Below are 6,175 nucleotides of genomic sequence, written 5' to 3'. Positions count from 1 at the left end.
CCCGGCTCCCCAACATTTACCCAATGGGCAGTGAGGGAAAGGTATTATCCCTGTCCATGCTTACTGGTCCGCGGATCGGTGGTCAGGTGGACCTTCCTACTGATGGCATTTAGTAGTGCATGTTTAATTTTTCCCTCCACATGCTTTTGCAGGGCAGGGATGGGATGGCTTGCCTGCTGAAATAAAAGCGGCTGGGCACGTTGTATTGTGGGACTGCCAATGCCATGAAGTTATGGAAGATGTCAGTCTTCACCAGCCTGAATGATAGCATTTCAAGGGACAGTAGTTTTGCAATGTCAGCATTCAGAGCCTGTGCTCGAGGGTGGTTTGCCGAGTATGGATGCCTTTTCTCCCATGCCTGTGCTATCGATGGCTGTTGACTGTCCTGGGAGTGTGAGGATGACAGGGAACGTGGTGCTGTGGGTGGAATGACACTGTATCTCTGTACAACAGTGCCAGAGGTTCTTCCATGGCGATCCTGTGAGGAAGCCGGACCAGCTGTGTGTGAGCTGGAGGAAGAGGCTACAACATGAGCTGAAGAGGTGGTAGGTGGCACTGTAGGTTGGCCTAGGTCTTCAGTGTGTCTTTGTAACTCCACCAAGTGCTTGGTCCACACATTGTTTCCACATATTTGTGGTATTGAGGTTGCTGACACTTTTCCCTCTTTTCACTTTCTGATTACACAGCTTGCATTTGACAAAGCAAATGTCATCTGCAACTGTGTCAAAAAAGGACCAGGCACTGCAAGTTTTGGGAGCGCCCATTTTGGGTTTTGGAAGATGCATGCTCCTAATGGGTGCCGAAGTGGAGACTGCAGGCAACCAAGTCTGCCCCCTCCCTCTCCCTCCTTTTTTGGCCATTCGGTGAATCTCATCCCCAGAGCTGCTCCCACCACCTTCCTGTACCTCACGCCATGATGGGTCAAGGACCTCATCATCTACACTACCCTCTGCCACCAACTGCTCCTCCTGGGTAGTCTCGACAGCACAGTACGCACCAGAAAGTGGCACCTGAGTCTCATCGTCAGATACTGACCATAGGCACTAGCCCACCCACCTCTTCAGATTCAGAGAGACAAAGCTGTTGCGCATCACTACACAAAGCTGTTGCGCATCACCTCTTCTTCAGATTCTAGAATGCTGCTTGGCTGGTCCCCTCTTTCCAAGCCAACAGATTCAGAGAACAGAAGTAGAGATGGCTCCTGTCCAGGGCTCTCTGACTGCCTGGGCAATTTGGCAGGTGGTGAAGAGACAGATGGGTGCTCTTCAGTGCTCAGGGCCTGAGAGGATCTGGAACTAATTGAAGTCAATGCGTTAGCTGCCATCCATCCAACAACGGCTTCAATTTGGTCCTCCCGCAGCAGTGGGCTACGTCGAGCTCCTACAAAGCTGCACATAAAGGACTGTTTCCTGGTAAAACTGGGGGATGCTGGGTCACTGGTGCCCGCAGCAGGCACAGAATCCCCACGTCCTCTCCCTGCAGAAACTCCACGCCCACAACCACGTGCCTTAATTCCTGCCTTCTTCATCTTGTTAGACTGATAAAAATAGGCAGAAAAGTACTAAGGGCTTAGTGTGCTTATTCCTGAACAGCTGCTAACATGTATAAGAAACACTAATTTTATAAAGTGTGGACTAGACTTTAATATGAGCTAATGTGGCCTATACAACTGTAAAGTGGAGTGTTTGGTAAACTTTGTTTCCTTTTTTTTCACAAAAAGACACTGGATGTGCCCAAAGATGTAAAACCGATAGTATCACAAACTTTTTATAGCTATTACAAGGCAGGAAGGTAACCTACCATGCAATAGATGAGGCTCCAAAAAATAGGCTAATGCTAATCTGGCTGGGACTGCAGGGTACAAGCCAGCAGAAAGGCTCCTCTATCTACTCCCATATAGTGTTTGCAAATATTCTAGCTGGATATGGATGGAACCACACTAATAGAAGATATCAGGAAAAATGAGCAGCACTAATGCAAAACAGGACAATATATGAGGAAGTGACGCACGCTGAGCTGACTACAACCGGAGGTATATATATATATATATATGTATCTCAGATCTCGGCTTTAATATGTGTTCTCACACATTATTTAAACTATGTGATAGATTCCCCCCCCCCCTTCTTTTAGCATTTGCTTATGGCAGTCTTTCCTTATACATATTAGTGATTGCTGTGTGCAGCAATATAAAATATATATATTGCCTGTGTCTATATTTAGGTTATCACCATCTGTGCTTTTTTGGTACTCTGACACGTCTTTTGTTTACCTTTTCAGCCTGTTCCTGGTCGTCTAGTGTGCACTCTTTCACTTTCACTTTTCCTCTCACCACGTCACTCCGCTGGCCGGTCAGGTATGTGCACTCCCCCTGTCTGCATCTGCTTCTTGTTTTTATCAGTCGTCTGTATCTGCCTGCCTCCTGGAGCTTTCAGAGCGGTGTGCGCTCCTCGCGGCTGGCGTGGCCTGGTTGCCGTGGATACGTGTCCTTTCAGCGTCGCACGGCTGGCCCCTCCCACTGACGTGTCAGTGCGGGGCGCGGCGGAGTGACGTGGGACGCCGACTCCGTCGCTTCCGGACATCGCTATGCCGCGGTAAGCGCCGCCATTACCGCTCAGCAGTCTGCAGCTCTATATAGAAAGACCCCCATGTTACCCTTCACTAGCGCCCCCCGAGGAAGCAAGGTATGCGAAACGCGCGTCGGGGCCCCTCTTTCCACGCACAATGTTGTGAATTCTGTGGCAGAGCTCCCTCTTGTGGTCACAAGTGGTACTTCGGCTGATTCTCTCTGTGAGCTTCCGTTGGTGGAGGAAAGTGGTACTGCGGCTTCTGAGTTTCCTTCCTCAGGTGATATGGTGAAGTCGTTAGGTGCTACCCTATTTAACTCCACCTAGTGCTTTGATCCTGGCTTCCAGTCAATGTTCTAGTATTGGACCTGTTTCCTCCTGGATCGTTCCTGTGGCCTGCTGCTCTGCATAGCTAAGTTCCTCTTTGCTATTTGTTTGCTGTTTTTTTTCTGTCCAGCTTGTTTATTTGTTTTTTCTGCTTGCTGGAAGCTCTGGGACGCAGAGGGTGTACCTCCGTGCCGTTAGTTCGGTACGGAGGGTCTTTTTGCCCCCTTTGCGTGGTTTTTGTAGGGTTTTGTGTTGACCGCAAAGTTACCTTTCCTATCCTCGCTCTGTTCAGAAAGTTGGGCCTCACTTTGCTAAGTCTATTTCTTCTCTACGTTTGTCTTTTCATCTTAACTCACAGTCATTATATGTGGGGGCTGCCTTTTCCTTTGGGGTATTTCTCTGAGGCAAGGTAGGCTTATTTTCTATCTTCAGGCTAGCCAGTTTCTCAGGCCGTGCCGAGTTGCATAGGCAGCGTTAGGCGCAATCCACGGCTGCCTCTAGTGTGGTTGGTTAGGATTAGGGATTGCGGTCAACAGAGTTCCCACGTCTCAGAGCTCGTTCTTGTTTTTTGGGTTATTGCCAGGTCACTGTATGTGCACTGACCTCTATGTCCATTATGGTACTGAATTACCTTTCATAACAGTACTGGAAGCCAAAAGTACTAATGATTCTCAATAGAGGGAAAAAAGAAGTTCTGAGACCATTTTTTTTTCTTTGCACTGTGTTTTGCCTTTTTTTTCCCCTAGACATTTGGGTAGTTCAGGACACAGGTGTGGACATGGATATTCAGGGTCTGTGCTCTTCATTGGATAATCTCGTTATAAATGTACAAAAGATTCAAGATTTGGTGGTTCAGAAGCCTATGTTAGAACCAAGAATTCCTATTCCTGATTTGTTTTATGGTGATAGAGCGAAGTTTGTGAATTTCAAAAATAATTGCAAACTGTTTCTGGCCTTGAGACCTCGCTCCTCTGGTGATCCAGTTCAACAAGTGAGAATTGTTATTTCTTTTTTGCGTGGCGATCCTCAGGACTGGGCATTTTCCCTTGCGCCAGGGGATCCTGCATTGAGTAATGTTGATGCGTTTTTTCTGGCGCTCGGATTGCTGTACGATGAGCCTAATTCAGTGGATCAGGCAGAGAAGAAGTTGCTGGCTCTGTGTCAGGGTCAGGATGACATAGATGTATATTGTCAGAAATTTAGAAAGTGGTCTGTACTCACTCAGTGGAATGAAGGTGCGCTCGCAGCTATTTTCAGAAGAGGTCTCTCTGAAGCCCTTAAGGATGTCATGGTGGGATTTCCTATGCCTGTTGGTCTGAATGAGTCTATGTCTTTGGCCATTCAGATCGGTCGACGCTTGCGCGAGCGTAAATCTGTGCACCATTTGGCGGTATTACCTGAGCTTAAATCTGAGCCTATGCAGTGCGATAGGACTTGGACCAGAGTTGCACGGCAAGAACATAGACGTCTGAATGGGCTGTGTTTCTACTGTGGTGATTCCACTCATGCTATCTCTGATTGTCCTAAGCGCACTAAGCGGTTCGCTAGGTCTGCCACCATTGGTATGGTACAGTCAAAATTTCTTCTGTCCGTTACCTTGATCTGCTCTTTGTCATCGTATTCTGTCATGGCATTTGTGGACTCAGGCGCTGCTCTGAATTTGATGGACTTGGAGTATGCTAGGCGTTGTGGGTTTTTCTTGGAGCCCTTGCAGTGTCCTATTCCATTGAGAGGAATTGATGCTACGCCTTTGGCCAAGAATAAGCCTCAGTACTGGACCCAGCTGACCATGTGCATGGCTCCTGCACATCAGGAGGTTATTCGCTTTCTGGTGTTGCATAATTTGCATGATGTGGTCGTGTTGGGGTTGCCATGGCTACAAGTCCATAATCCAGTATTAGATTGGAAATCCATGTCTGTGTCCAGCTGGGGTTGTCAGTGGGTACATGGTGATGTCCCATTTCTGACTATTTCATCATCCACCCCTTCTGAGGTTCCTGAGTTCTTGTCTGATTACCGGGATATATTTGATGAGCCCAAGTCCGATACCCTACCTCCGCATAGGGATTGTGATTGTGCTATCGATTTGATTCCTGGTAGTAAATTCCCAAAAGGTCGACTGTTTAAGTTATCTGTGCCTGAGCACGCCGCTATGCGGAGTTATGTGAAGGAGTCTTTGGAGAAGGGGCATATTCGCCCGTCATCGTCGCCATTAGGAGCAGGGTTCTTTTTTTGTAGCCAAGAAGGATGGTTCACTGAGACCTTGTATAGATTACCGCCTTCTAAATAAGATTACTGTTAAATTTCAGTACCCTTTGCCATTATTATCTGATTTGTTTGCTCGCATTAAGGGGGCTAGTTGGTTCACCAAGATAGATCTTCGTGGTGCGTATAATCTTGTGCGTATTAAGCGAGGCGATGAGTGGAAAACTGCATTTAATACGCCCGAGGGCCATTTTGAGTATCTTGTAATGCCATTCGGACTTGCCAATGCTCCATCAGTGTTTCAGTACTTTATGCATGACATCTTCCGAGAGTACCTGGATAAATTCCTGATTGTGTACTTAGATGACATTTTGATCTTCTCGGATGACTGGGAGTCTCATGTGAAGCAGGTCAGAATGGTGTTTCAGGTCCTGCGTGCTAATTCTTTGTTTGTGAAGGGATCAAAGTGTCTCTTTGGTGTCCAGAAGGTTTCATTTTTGGGGTTCATCTTTTCCCCTTCTACTATCGAGATGGACCCTGTTAAGGTCCAAGCCATCCATAATTGGACTCAGCCAACATCTCTGAAAAGTCTGCAAAAGTTCCTGGGCTTTGCTAATTTTTATCGTCGCTTCATCTGTAATTTTTCTAGTATTGCTAAACCATTGACCGATTTGACCAAGAAAGGTGCTGATGTGGTCAATTGGTCTTCTGCTGCTGTGGAAGCTTTTCAAGAGTTGAAGCGTCGTTTTTCTTCTGCCCCTGTGTTGTGTCAACCAGATGTTTTGCTTCCGTTCCAGGTCGAGGTTGATGCTTCTGAGATTGGAGCAGGGGCCGTTTTGTCGCAGAGAAGTTCTGATTGCTCGGTGATGAAACCATGCGCCTTCTTTTCCAGGAAGTTTTCGCCTGCTGAGCGAAATTATGATGTGGGCAATCGAGAGTTGCTGGCCATGAAGTGGGCATTCGAGGAGTGGCGTCATTGGCTTGAAGGAGCTAAGCATCGCGTGGTGGTCTTGACTAGGGTTGAGCGAAACGGGTCGAACATTTTCAAAAGTCGCCGACTTTTGGCGAAGTCGAGT

This window comes from Ranitomeya imitator, chromosome 4, assembly GCF_032444005.1.
Source record: "Ranitomeya imitator isolate aRanImi1 chromosome 4, aRanImi1.pri, whole genome shotgun sequence".
Classification (NCBI taxonomy): Eukaryota; Metazoa; Chordata; class Amphibia; order Anura; family Dendrobatidae; genus Ranitomeya; species Ranitomeya imitator.
This window is presented reverse-complemented; position numbering follows the sequence as displayed.